This window comes from Amblyomma mixtum, chromosome 4, assembly GCF_055824585.1.
Source record: "Amblyomma mixtum isolate Tamu chromosome 4, ASM5582458v1, whole genome shotgun sequence".
Lineage (NCBI taxonomy): Eukaryota > Metazoa > Arthropoda > Arachnida > Ixodida > Ixodidae > Amblyomma > Amblyomma mixtum.
The window spans coordinates 30,314,395-30,329,481 of NC_143015.1; positions in this window are offsets into that span (position 1 = coordinate 30,314,395).

Here is a 15,087-nt window from a genome sequence, read left to right on the forward strand (position 1 = left end):
CAAAAGCGCAATGTATATGTATACACATTGTATATGTCAATGTATATGTCAGTAATATTGTTCAACCAAATTCAGATGCTTGTTATGTTCTTTACGCTGACGATACCAGTGTGTTTGTTTCTGGTCGTGACATACAAGAGGTGATTGCTAAAGCAGAAACTGAAATTACAAAGCTAATCAACTGGCCCAATGCCAACGGTCTTAAGGTTAACGCAAAAAAATCGAAAGTCATAATTTTTAAACCAAGTGGCAAACTGGCTACAATGCATCGTCTTTTAACCCTCGGTACTGCTACTATTGAAGTTATCAACCAGCACATGATCTTAGGAGTGACATTCTCGTCTGATAAGAAATGGACACACCACACCGATTTCTTGCGCAAATCTCTATCACCGGATGCGGGAGCACTTTCCAGATGCCGACATTATCTCCCGGAAAAAATAAAGGTTCACATTTACCACGCATTATTCACATCACTTTAAACTATTGTTGTCTTGTTTGGGGAAGAACAACGATCAGTAACAATAACGCAATTTTCCTTCTACAGAAAAAAGTCTTCGTAATATTGCTAATGCATCGTACTACCATCCGACAGAAGAATTGTTTGTGAAGTATAAAATAATAAAAGCAAAACATTACCCAGAATTTCGCTTACTGCATACTTTCTTTTACGCAAACAATCCCCTTCAAACGTTTTTAAAGTGTACCGCAAGTTTACGTAAACAAAAAAGCGACGGTCGTACTCGCAGTTGTGACAAATGGTTTGTACCAAACCGGCGTACCGATTACCTCTATCAGTCCCTACAGTACCTGCTTCCATTTCTTCTCAACGATTATGAAAATAAGGATGTATATTTCGAGACCTACAGTAAAAAACAACTGCGACAATATTTTGTAACCCACTAAAAAACCAGTGTACAATAATCATGCTAACTTTGTATTAGAGTACAACTGACAGACATATGGGAATTCCGCAATGTTTTCTGATGTTCATGGTGAATTGAGGCAGAACGCTGATCACCTTAAACTCTCATAAACAACGATTGTTTTGCTAATTATTGTACTTTATAGTTGTTCGAATGATTGTTTGAAGATGTGTACTGACACTGTAATTTAGTCTGTAACCACTGCTGCCTTGTAAGGGCCCCCAGGCACCTTTCAAGCTGTCGTACATCTTTTTCGCCTGGGTTCCTTCAACCTCGAGTTGAAAATAAATGAATTGAATTGAATTGAATAGAGTGTGCGGCTTTCGAGGTGGCTATTAAAAGCATAAAGAGGGTCTGGAGGCAGACGTGAATAAAAAAAAAACGGTATCTAGGGGCACTCGAACTTTTGTGCCGACCAAAGCATCAGACGATTTGACGAAGAAATTTAAGCATTTCACGTTTAAATCGAAAGAGGTGGTGAAAAAGTGCATAGATAGTCTGAGAAGTGTCTGACTAGCCTACGATTAAGTAATTGTTTGAAAGTAAAGTGACAGGAAGCTTTCGAAAGGTGGAGACATTCGCTTATTAAGCAACTCTAACACAGAACCAAAAAGCATAAAAATTAAAGTACGATATGAAAAGGCCCATTTGGCTCCTAAGGCCAGGAGACGGACTCGTTTCGAAAAACTAGGTTCATCGTTCCCTCAGTAACCTCCCTGCCCTTTTATTATTGTTAATGTTATTTCATAATGGATACATATGTTCCCAAAAACGTCTTCACAAAGAACTTCTTTAAGCAGTAAAGAGATTTTGGATTGCACGTTCGAAGAATTCGCTGAAAGATCGCAGGAAAAGTAATTCTGGGAAGAAATTTCGTAACGGAAAAGAAATTGTGCGATGGTTGCGCAGGGCCACAAAAGCGATAAACTGGCCTACGCACATTAGAAACGGTGACTTCGGTTCTGTAAAAGAACAAAATAATAACATGAAGAAAGCTGCGCGATGCAGTTGTTCAGGGCGTAACAATGAGCCGGCTACCTTTCTCTGTACCGGCTGCACTGCGGTCCGCAGTGAAGTTCACGTCGCTTGCCATTTCACTGCCAATCAACGGCAGAGAAAATTGCCTGGTCGATAATGCAGGCCGCCACTTCATGGCGTAAGCAGACCATGAAGCTTTGAAGCAGGCGCTAACAGCTACCGCGTTTTTTAATAATGACGCACAAGAAAAGAATCCCAAGCCACGACAGGACGCTGAAAGACTCAACAATGAACCAATTTTAGCCCCGTTTTAATCTCGAACCGCATAATTGCTTCCCTAGGGCAGTGTCTTCCTCCGGCGCAAACGCGGTTATTCGTCTACCAACGTCGTAGAGCCACCGGTGAAGCTGACAACTGCTTCCCCTTCACTTGAGGCAACCTGAGGGGAAGAAACACCCGAGGGAACACCTGCGTCGCACTAGGGAGAAGTTTCCTGGCAGCTTCCACTGTCTTGCATGCGTAGTTATGCAAAATAAGTGGAATCTCTTCAGGTGAATCTTTCGCTACCCTCGTGCTCTAGATAATTTCTTCGAAATGAAGTAGTCCAGAAATACGACCTCATCTATGTTTCCAGTATAAACGTTCATGGCAGCCGCAGAGGCTAAAAAGTAAAATAATATGGATTTAAGTAACTAAGCGCCTGAGGGTGAGGGTGTTTATGTGCAGATCCAGATTTCACTTGCCACTCAGAGCTTTAATTGTTTTAAGAAATTGGTAGATGTTACTTTTGATCACCCTGTATAAGCACACACTGCGCTTATCAGCGGCAGGAAATGTCAATAAAGTGAAGGGTCTTAAACGCGATAAATATGAAAGGAAAGAAATACTGTTTGTCTGGGCCAGATACTAACAGCGAAAGAAGGAAAAAACAATCCTTCATAAACATAACAGTATGACACGGAGAATAGAATGCCGAAGCACATACTTGACGTGTGAGAGCCTTACGGCGTATTATTGAAAGATGTGCTTTATACGCTGAGAAAAAGTATAGACACATCATAAAAGGCTTCGTAGGTTACCATTTACGACGAACAGTTCAGACTTGCGCACACATCCAGGCATATGGACGTACTCTTCAGCGCAACAAAATGCTCTAAAGCTTTACAAATACTACAGCAGAATACTACAACCTAAAGTCCTGAAAACACCACACTCGTGATTTCAGCAGTAGGCGACACAGCTGACCAGCGATCGACTGGGGGACCACAAGGCCTCATTTCGCCACGGTTAGTCGGACTGGCAAGGCCAGTGGACTCCTTAAATGAGAAAACGCCCATCAATCTCGATAAACGCCCCACCATACACTATTAATGTCCTTGTTAACATCGGGCGTATAAGATGCACACTCCAGCGGACTGCTTACAGCCCCACTTAGAAGCGGCTACGAGCGACAAACCAAAACGTTCCAAAGCGGTGCTCTCTGATTCTCATCCTATCAAGAACCGCTCTGTCGACGCGCAGTAATTCCCACGCGGCACAGAAAAAAACGCGCCATTGTTTCGCAAGCCCTGACGTGATCGACGCTTTGGTCTTTTCGGGCTACTTGCAGAAGGAATGCGTTGCAGAACTAGCAGTAGAAGTAGAAGGCGATCGTTTTAACTTTCTGTCTTGGTTTGTTCGTTCCCTTGAGCCAATAAAATTTATTATTGTTTTTTAGGAGGCATTTTATTTTGGCGGCAAGAAATCTGCAGCTGCGCGCTCGCACGGTGCTAACTTTCCTTTCCTCTTTCTCTTCCGCTTAACGAACTCGCTGTCTTCGTTTTTTTTTTTCATTTTACGACGCTGTCCGGGCTTTTATTCTTTCCCTCCTTCAAGCTTTTGTCAAAACAAGGCGAACATATTTTGCGCGCTCATCGAGACGCAGCGGGTGGATACATCAAAGCTGCTCTGCACGTTCAGTTAAGTTCAGTTCATTTTAGCCCGAGGTTCTTTAAACCGGGCTCAGGTGGCCTCGGATCGGGGATACACGAAGGAGCGCATGCACTCATTCAGTGAGCTGACCCAGGCATACAGAGCCTCACGCCAGCTCTACCCCCCGCCCCACCCCTCCCTAGATAACAAACACGCAACACTCTGGCGCAGACTACAGACACACTCTCTCCCCTCACCCCTTACCCTAGCCCACTATCATCCATCCTTTCCCACTCCCGCATGTGCCCTATGCCCAGAACCCTTCGCTTCTTCCCTCCACATCCTTTCCCTCTGCCCGGCGGACCCTCCCCCGCGGGACCTAGAGAACCTCAAGACCTGGAGGACTGGGAGACCCTGCTGCGCTCGGAGGACCCGGCCGTGCAGACCATCGCCACCGGCCGTGCTGCCAGTGTTATGGACCTCAGAAACATAAACACTTGAGTGCAGTGGGGTCGTGCGGGGACCCTGGGGCGTGCCCCGAATTCCTTTGTAAATAAAGTTTTTTCTCTCTCTCTCTCTTCAGTTCATTTATTTCAGTCATGTACAGTGGCTGAGGAGAAAGAAAAAAAAGCCCCGCACGCGGCTTGACAAAGCTCCCATCTCCCGTTGCGGTTTGGCACGGCGATGACAGACAGCAGTAAAACAATAGCAAGAGAATGCATGAAATAAGAAATATGTACAATATCTTCATGAAAGATCACCAGAATAGTCTCTTTACTGTTACACACACGCAAATGATAATTTAATCGCAGCACTTAGATACTTTGTTTATTTTACAGTTGGATATTAATCATCCCTATGTAAGAACATATTTCTGTCAGCGTTATATGAAACGGAAAGAATGGATAGATTAGTGAATGTGTTTCTATTAAGGAAGGACGGTAACACATACCTGAGAGTTTGAAAACCGTAATTTGTGCGTGGACAAGGTACACACCAATATTCGCAGTGTCTTGTGCTGTGAACAGCGGTATTTTCCCGTAGATTCGCAAGGTCAGCAAAAAATGTGGTGTTTAACCCGTGCATCCATAATGCGTTATTTTTCAAATAGAGTACTCGTAGGTGCTAAGTATGTAGCACCTGCAATTGCTCTAACTGCATTTTTTTTTCTGATGTTAAAACCTTCTGAATATTCAACCTTCTGAAAGTTAAAAGCTTCTGAATGTGCAAGAATTTGTCAAGCATGCCATTATCAACGCCCGTTTTGTGATTATTCGTGCCTCCTCGTTGTGCTCTCTTACTGACATCAAAATGACGGTGTGTGGCACTTAGAATTTCAGAAGCAAAACAAATCTGGCGACGCTGTCGAGCTGTCGCTATGTCGGCAGAGGAAAAAGCGCGTACTGCGAGGAGCCATCTGCAGCACAGAAACATTTGGCGAATGTGTTTTAGTGCATAGGCTGAACTTATTTATTGATAGAACTTTTGATTTTTATTTTTCTCTTTAGGATTCTTTCTTTTAACTTTATAGAAGCGTGTTGTAAAATCCTCTCCTTCAGCATCTTTGCTCCAAGGATCACTTCAAATAACTTGTCATCTACTGAAACAACCTCCCCCATGCACTCATATATAATTAATGAAGCCTGAAATGCCTTGTATTTTTCGCGACTCCACTTCCATGAATGTACATTCGCGACAGAAGTAACTTTTCGCTTTGAACTCTATGCAGTGTTCTAAAGATATTAAAACTCAGGTGTAGCCTCAATGGGTACAGCCATGATAATGCCCAGAAGTACGCCGGTAGTTGCACAAAAGTTAAGTGTGACGACGTTGACGGGTTTCCTTAACGAATTAGAGGTGAGAGGACTATCATTATCAGCCTTAGTAAGCCCACTGTTGAAAAAAGGTCTTTCCCATATCTCTACAACTCTCACTCGCAGTACCAGCTGTAACCACCCTATCCCCGCAAACATCTCAAACCCATCCGGACAGCTTTCTGCCACCCCTTGCTTCGCTTGACTTGTCTTGGAATGCAGTCCGTAACCCTTAAGGTCCATTGGTTACCTTCCCTTCGCATTACTTCTTCCCAAGCACGTTTATTCCTCTTGATTTCGAATTGGATATCAATAACCCGTGTTTCACCCCTGGCCTACACTACCCTATTCCTGTGTGTTAATATTACGCCTATCATTTTTCTTTCCCTAGCTCGACGCGTTGCTTGTAACTTAAGATTGACCCATTTCGTTGGCTTTCATGTTCCTGCCGAACATTTCAGCACCGGTAAGATGAAGCTGTTATATACTTCTCTCTGGAGGGATATTTGTAAACATCCATTTATGATCAGAGAGAACCTGCCAAATGCTCTCCACCCTATTTTTATGCTACTTATCTTATTCTCGTGATACGGATTTGCGGTGACTTCCTGCCGCAAGTAGATGAATTTTCTTACCACTTCCTAATCGTTAGCCACTATACACTTGCAAACTCTTGGTCCCTTCCGAGATTGTTGGACATTATATGGTTTTCTGCATATTAAATTTGGGACCCACCATACCGCTCTGCTGTCTAACTCGTTGATCTTGCTTGAAAGTTCATTTCCTGAGTGAGCTATTAAGGCAATGTCATCACCGAGTCGCAGATTACTAAGGCATTCTTTATTAACTCTTACCCCGAGCTGTTCTGAATACAGGCAACCGAACAGCTCCTGTAAACAGGTGGTGAATAGAAATCCCGAGATAGTGTCTCCTTACCTGACACGTTTTGTTTTTGGAAATTTATTGCAGATTTAAGGAGGGCTATTGCAGCTGTGTGGCTGTTTTAGATGTCATCCAGTATTTTTATATAAGGCTCTCCAGCATCTCGAACCCGCAGTGCCTGCATGACTGCTGAGCTTAATTATTTATGGTAATCCATGAAGGCTACATATTGAAGTTCGTTATATTGTGCGCATTTCTCTATTACCTGGTTGATTGCGTGAATACGGTTTATTTTTGAGTATACTGTACGAAAGCCTGATTGGTCATATTGTTCGTTAAGTGTAACGTTGCCCTGGCTATATTTGCGGTTACCCCAGTAAGTACATTATGGACAACAGACTGTATAAGCTGGTCGATATGTAATTTTTCACGTCTTTGACGTCGCCTTTCAAGTGAATTATTGATTGTGGTGTTTTCCAAGGTTCTGGTACGCTCCAGATCACAAGGCATTGTGTATACGGGGAGGCAAGTTTTTCTAACACAATCTCCTTCCGACCTTCAACATACATGCTGCTACGTGATCCTTACTAATGTTTTTCACCTTGTTTTATGTACTAGTAAATTGGTTTTTGAGGAAAGGAAATGACGCAGTATCTGTCTCACATATCTCGGTGGACACCTGAACTGCGCTGTAAGGGAAGGGAGGAAGGTGGGAGTGAAAGAAGAGAGAAAGAGGTGCCGTAGTGGACGTCTCCTGAATAATTTCGACCACCTGGGGATCTTTAACGGGAATTCACATCGCACCGCACACGGGAGGCTTTTGCGTTCCACCTCCATCGAAACGCGGGCGCCCCGGTCGGGTTCGAACCCGGGCACTCCGGCTCGGTAGATGAGCGCCTTACCGCTGAGCCACCGCGGCGGGTCTTTTTGTACTCCCTCTTTCATTTCTGCAACGATGTCGCATTGCTGTGCGCTAATGTATTTCTCATTAACGCTCTGATTGCATTGGATACTGTATAAATTTCTTCCGAAATCTTCGGCTGCTTTATAGCTATCTTATCCATATTGCTCATGGCATTGGCCTCTTTGTCTCTTAGCGCATACATATGGTAATTGCCTATGCCTAGGTACCTCTGCACCGTTTTTTGCCTAACTCAGTTCTTAAGAACATATTTGATTCTCTCCGTATTAAACTTCGCTATGTCGATTTCCTAGCCCTTATTGATTAACCTTCATAGGTGTGCCAGTTATGTTCTGTCTGCGAGGCTAGACGCTTTCTTGCTTTGGCGTTTCTTAATCAGATACTTCATATCTACAGATAGCTTTAGGTATCCTGTCGAACCATCCTTCCGCCTACTCATACTGCTCATTCCGTAATAATAGTTGTGAGATTATCATTTATTGGTTGAAAATTAGGATCAGCATGCTCAGTTAAAGCCGAATATCTCTACTTCAGCGGCGTACTAATTCTTCTACTTTTTCTCTTACCGCTATCTCGTTGATGGACTTCAATTTCACTCATTTTTTCTTTTTTCTCTTGAACGCCGTGCTAATCCAGTACCTTATCATCCTGTTGTCCCTCAAACGTACCTTTCCGAGGACGCCCGCATCCTGCACAATGCCCGGATGAGCGATTAGTCTTTTTGATTTTTACTCTCACCATTATGGCGAATCCACATTCACTTCCTGTTCATCCTTTGCGGAATAAAGTATTCCTGATCCGCAAATTATGTCTTTCGGCGGACTTTACTCCGTACACCTACCTGCTATTCCTAATGTCTATACCTTAGTCTCGTCTTGCGTAAGCTCCAGCCTGCTTCCTCCCTGCCTCGGCATTTACGTCGCCCATCGATACACTGTACTGAGTTTTTAATTAGCTCATTTGCGACTCTGCGTATTCATAGACGCTTTGTAGAAGCTATATACTGGTGACAGCATATTGAAGCAAAATATTTGTGACGAAGCGTTAACAATCTGAATGAGTCCTGTGTTTCCTTCGGTGAGCTTATTGAAGCATAATATTTGTAACCAAGCCTTACCTATCTGAATGAGTCCTGTGTTTCATTCAGTGAACACTGGAAAAGTCTGCATATGATTAAGGGGCAGTGTTTCCTTAATGCGGTGAGGTCGTTGTCTGTAAAGTAACTTTAAGCTTCGAGTACAATGAAATCGGAGAAATTACCACTCAGGATATAAGAAAACCATAAGAGCCGCAGAGCAAAGCATGCATGGCGTGCTGTATATGCGGCGTTTTGGCATAGTATGGAGGGCGGCAGGGTGTCTGTATATGAATTAATTTATTTCTGCAGCCAACATGCCTGCACGTTACTGTGGCATGTACAGCCTATATAACCTTAGGATGCTGGAACGTTTTATGGCCTCTCGCAGTTAAGAGATAATAGCATTCTAAATGTGGCCGCTTTGAGATGAAGGGGAAAATGCATGCCTTCTTACACGCCAGTTATATCTTTTTCACCTGTTTCAGTCATCGTTCAAGATCCGTTTCAACAAGCTTGTTATTGGTAGCAAGCAGTACGTGTACAATGACACAACCGATTCTGTAACACAGCTGTCGTCGTCATAGCCATCATCAACACCTCCTTTCCGCCGTCTACGTGCCAGTCCTCATCAATCGTCATTAGCAAACAGAGATGCACGGGCTTCTAAGAAAATGACCCTATTACTGACAAATATCCGCAGTTACCTCCCAAAGAAAGAAGCAGTAGGATCCCTTCTTGAAGATAGCACTGCGGATATTGCTATTTTTACCGAATCTTGGCTGACTTCAGATACCGAGGACACAGAGCTTCTTTCCGAAACGAAATCTTTTATTGCTTACAGGCGCGACAGAGAGGGAAGAAGGGGTGGTGGTGTCCTTGTTCTCACGAAATCCGAATTGCATACATCTCCCGTCCATGTTAGTTCCTCCCACGAGATACTTTGCGTTAAACTATCCCTACCTACCTGTACAAATATTATTGTTGCATGTTATCGGGCTCCTAATTGCGACTCCTCCTTTCTTACCGACCTTCACTCCGTCCTACTTGATCTGCACTGCCGCTTTGTTCATGCCAACTTCCTACTTTGTGGAGACTTTAACTTTCCCGATATTGACTGGGAAACCTTGTCAGCACCCTCCGGTCCGTCGAACAATTTTATTGACTTAGTGCTCACGTTTAACTTTACCCAGACAGTTAAAGTGCCTACTCGTGGTGACAACATTCTCGATCTTGTTTTCGCTTCGAAACCTGAGTTAATTGAGTCATTAGCAAGCATCACCGGTCTAAGCGATCACGAGGTGCTTGTATTCAATTTTGCCGTTCCCATCCACACCAAGCAACGCTTCTTAAAGTACATTCGCGACTACAGTAAAGCAGATTTTCGGGCTATTAACTTCGAGTTAGAAACTTTTTTCCACCTTTTCCACCAAGCCGCACCCTCTAGATCAGTAGAACAAAACTGGTTGCTCTACAAGAACAAAATCTTATCCCTTGTCGAAACACATGTCCCTCTTATCTGCATACGTGGTGATTGTAACAAGCCCTGGTATAGCAATGCCTTACGACAGTTAGAAAACAAAAAGAAGCGCCTCTATCGTGCGGCCAAGCATACGAATTCAGCTGAAAAATGGGAAATATACTGCAGGTGCCTACATGAATATATTACCTTACTACGGCGTTCTAAAAAGAATTTTTTTCACGAAGATCTTGGAAACATAATGCGCGTCAACCCGAAAAAATTCTGGAATCTGGTCACTCCTTGCAAAAACCGTACTCAAAACATTTCGTTGATTAACCAAGACGGCTTACATGTCCCTGAGAATGAGCGCGCAGATGTCATGAATTCATATTTTTCCTCCGTATTCACGCATGAACCTGCTCTCCATATTCCATCAATACCTGCCACTAGTTTTTCCCAAATGCCACCAGCTTTTATAACCCATGAGGGCATCACTAAACTCATCGACAACCTTAAAGTGTCAAGCGCCCCTGGGCCAGACAACATAACTGCAAAAATATTAAAGGGAACTGTGAGCATTTCTAGCCGTATTTTGCAAATTATTTTTCAGCAGTCGGTTTCAAATGGTGAAATACCAAATGACTGGAAAACTAGTAAAGTAACTCCAGTATTTAAGGCAGGCAACCGATCCGACCCCTCTAATTACCGCCCAATTTCATTAACATCCATTCCATGCAAGCTACTGGAGCACATATTATATTCGCAGATCACATCACACCTCGACAATAACGCTTTCTTTTATGAAAAACAGCGCGGTTTTAGGTCAGGCCATTCTTGCGAGTCCCAGCTCTTCGAATTCACTACAGACCTTCACTTAAACTTAGATTCTTCTTTTCAAACCGACGTCATTTACCTGGATTTCTCCAAAGCCTTCGATCGCGTTCCACACCGGCGTTTAATGACAAAACTCTCCTGCCTCCACATCGACCCTTTAATCCTATCATGGATCGACTGCTTTCTCCGCGACCGCTCACAATATACAGTAATAGGCAACCATAGATCGTCAAATACCACAGTCCTCTCTGGTGTCCCTCGGGGATCGGTGCTAGGACCACTCCTTTTTCTCATATTTATAAATGATCTTCCCAATGCCGTATCATCTCGTATCCGTCTCTTCGCAGACGATTGTGTCCTCTACCGCCGCATATCTACTCCCGATGATCAGACTCTGCTTCAACGCGACTTAAACCTCATAAAAACCTGGTGTACATCATGGCTCATGCAACTGAACATTTCGAAATGCAAGTTCATGCATGTATCGAGAAAGCGAATTAACCTCAGCTATCAGTATTCATTAAGTTCCACACCACTCTCCGAAACTGAATCATACAGGTATCTTGGAGTCATCATAAACAACAAACTAACCTGGTCTGAGCACATTGCAAAAATTTGTACAGACGCTTCCAAAATGCTTGGGTTTATCAGACGGTCCCTTGCTTTTTCACCCCATTCTGTCCGACAACTCGCATACGTAACATTCATCCGTTCCAAACTCGAACATGCCTCGGCGATCTGGAATCCCCATCAAAAATATCTAATCGATCAGATGCTTGAAGCCATCCAAAATCGCGCGGCCCGTTTTATCATATCGCAGTACGGCAGACAACACAGTGTAACTCTTATCAAGGCATCCCTTGATTTGCAACCCCTGGCACTCCGGCGTAAAAAATTTCACAGCTCCTTTTGTTTCACAAATTGTACGACACCTTCCCACAGCTAAGAAACTCTGTATTGCACCCGCCGCTTCGCACCTCACGACGACTTTTTAACTCTTTAAGTCTGCAGCGCATACACGGCTCCACAAACTCATTTAATAAATCTTTTTTACCTAGCTCCATTACACTGTGGAATGACTTACCCGATTTCATAGTTAATGAAACAGAACCCATTAAATTCAGGCAGTTATTATCATCACATTTCAAGGGCTGAGTTATTTTGTCGTGTTTTTGAGTGTGTGCATGTGTTTTTTTGTTTTTTTTTCTTATCTCAAGTTGTTCTTGAGCTGCTGTGTCTTTCTCATGTTAATATTTTGATAATGTTAATATTGACCATGTATCCTGTACTTTGTATTTCTTGTTGATTTTACTGACCACTGATTATGAAACGACATTTCCCCCCTTATGTAATGCCCTAAGCCAAGGACCCTTAAGGGTAAATAAATGATGATGATGATCATACACTCCTGGATGCACGCAGTGGCGGTCCTAAGGGGGGGGGGGGGGCGGTTCCCCCCCCCCCCCAAAAGCCTTTTCACATTTTTCCGAACGTCCGTTTTCGGGTTCTCATAGGGCGAAATGTGATTTTTGACGTAGAACTGGAAAGCTTTTTCCTCCGTGACGCGTCAAGTAGTCCCCTACTTTGTACGTTCACCGTGTTAGCGGCTGCCTTATTTCACTCAATTCCACGTTCTATACGTTGGTAGTTCCTTGAGCACAATTCACAGTGATTAGAGAGTTTTAGAATTGGAGACCCAATGCACTGGGCCCCCAAGCCGCGTTGCGTTGTTGCTCTTGAGTTTAGACGAACAGCAGAGTTTGAGAATTGGGTAAAACGCAGACAGCGTTGGGTCGAGCGCTCGTTGCGCCGCAGTGGGGAAAATAAAAAGGTGCTTGAAAACAACAAAAAAGAAAAGCTTTTCTTGCAAGTGAAAACAAACAGAACTTATTTTTGAGCAAGAAGAACGAGAAATAAAATCTCACAAACGTAATCGTTTTCTCAGTACTACGAATTAAGTAAACGATTTTAAATCAAGCAAAGCCAATCGGAGCCAGTGCTCTTAAATAGTGTTTTTTTTTGTTATTCTCTTTAAAACTGCGAGTTCACCTGTGTAAAATGGCAAAAATCAGTCTAAGGACAGCAAGTTTCCTCTGCGATCATCTGCTGTACAGAGATTTCGCGATTTCTCGTTACTCGCGAGGGTGACCCAAGACGGCTTGGGGGCCCACGCTAGTTTTCGATTTTTGTGCCTCGGGTTAACACGAACGCAACAGTCCAAGACTGGCTTGGGTTCTGCGTATGCGCACTTGCGGCCGGCAATGTGCTTGGGACCACAAGCCGCTTGGGCCCCAATTATCAAACTCTCTGTTGTCGAAGTATCGTGGCCCTACCGTGCCCCCACCGTTGTCTTGCCATGCCGCCGGCACGGCGACGACGCCGGTGCCATTCACCTGCGGTTGCGGTGGCCAGCAACCTCGTCGGGCGGCGAAGAGCCACCCATTCATGTTTTTATCCCACTATGGGACACAGCAACGCCAGCGAGGGGATCATCCCTTTTTTGCTTGACAAGGAGCGCCGACCAGCCGCCTTGAAGGAGGAGTAATGAGGGCGGAACAAAGTCACTTCCCAGAACTGAGTAATGAAGGCCGCTAATCCCACTGGTGAAATGTCCAGGCAGGTGCTTTGACCTTCGTGGGCATGCCGTGGCGGGATATCCCAGCCGTCGGCTTGTTTCCCCTGGTATCCAAATGAATATTGCTCGCGTAAACGTTATTATTCAAATATTGAGTAATGGTATAATATCTATACCGTTCGCCATATATTTTCTCAGCACAAAGCGCACAAACTTTTTTGTAAATAAAATAAATAAAAAATCGTCATTTCAATTTTTTCTTTTTTGAAGTACGAAAATGTGTCCCCCCCTCCGCCCCCCCCCCTAAAACTACGCTCTGCGACCGCCACTGGATGCACGTGAGCACTCAACATGACTATTACGAGTATCACACAAAAATTTCAATTTAATTTGTGTGTAGATGTCTGTAAATTACTTTCGACTACTTATGCTTTTTTTGTAAGTCCCAAAACTCAAGTTTAGAAATATTTTCTTCTGTTGCTTGAATCAGAATTTTTGCATGGCGCCTCGACCAGAATTGTTTAAGTCATGCTCAGCAGTAGAACGCTACAGCCACTGATTTACAGTCTTTGTCAAAATAACCAGGCTGCATGGCTTGCTTCTAGCTTGTATAGTGGAGCCCTTGTGACTTTCCTAAATATCAAAAGTTGTTGGAAGCTAAGAAGACCTCCAGTTCTTACCTCTAACAACCATTTCAGCTTCAGGGAAGCTGTACGGGTTCCACTGTACGAGCTTGAAGCAAACCATGCAGCCTGGTTACTTTTATGCGAAGCATACTACTTTAGCTACCACTTCAGCCCTTCACCGTGGTTATGCGCCTCCAAATCACGTGATACATGACGTCACACCACGTGACACGATGACGTCACGACAGTGGAGAAACGGGGGCCCACCTCGCGCCGTCGCTGTGGTTGTGCGCCTCCAAATCACGTGACACGATGACGTCACGGCAGTGGAGAAACGGGGGCACACCTCGCGCCGTCGCTGTGGTTGTGCGCCTCCAAATCACGTGATACATGACGTCACACCACGTGACACGATGACATCACGACAGTGGAGAAACGGGGGTCCACCTCGCGGCGTCGCTGTGGTTGTGCGCCTCCAAATCACGTGATACATGACGTCACACCACGTGACTTGATGACGTCACGACAGTGGAGAAACGGGGGCCCACCTCGCGCCGTCGCTGTGGTTGTGCGCCTCCAAATTACGCGACACGATGATGCTTCGCATTCTCCAGGCTTAACCAAGTTAAGCCTCAGCCATTTTTTTTACAAAGACTGTAGCTTCGGGGACCCACTGATCACCTAAGAGAACAGTCCAAGACCGGAGCACTTCTTTTATGCCGCTTATGCTGCAGCGCTTTCGCAGTGTTACAGCTGGAGTTCTGCGACGCACCCTGCAACAACGAAGACGGCCTTAGATGCTGTTTTAACGAGAGCCTGACAGCGTCATTACTTACCAAGCTAGAAGCGTGGAAAACTGCGAATTACAACGTAGGTGCCGTCACCATTTCAAAGCAGTCGTCCATTAAAGTTTTCGCTCCAAAACGCCCACGTCTGCAATTTATATCGGCAAAAGCGGCCACTCCCCATGGCGCCACTCCAGCTATTAATATTGCATTTTCTTTCATTGGTATGGTATTTGCAAATCAGTTTTATGAAAGTAATTATATTATTGACTTTCGCAGTGCGCTCATCTATAAACA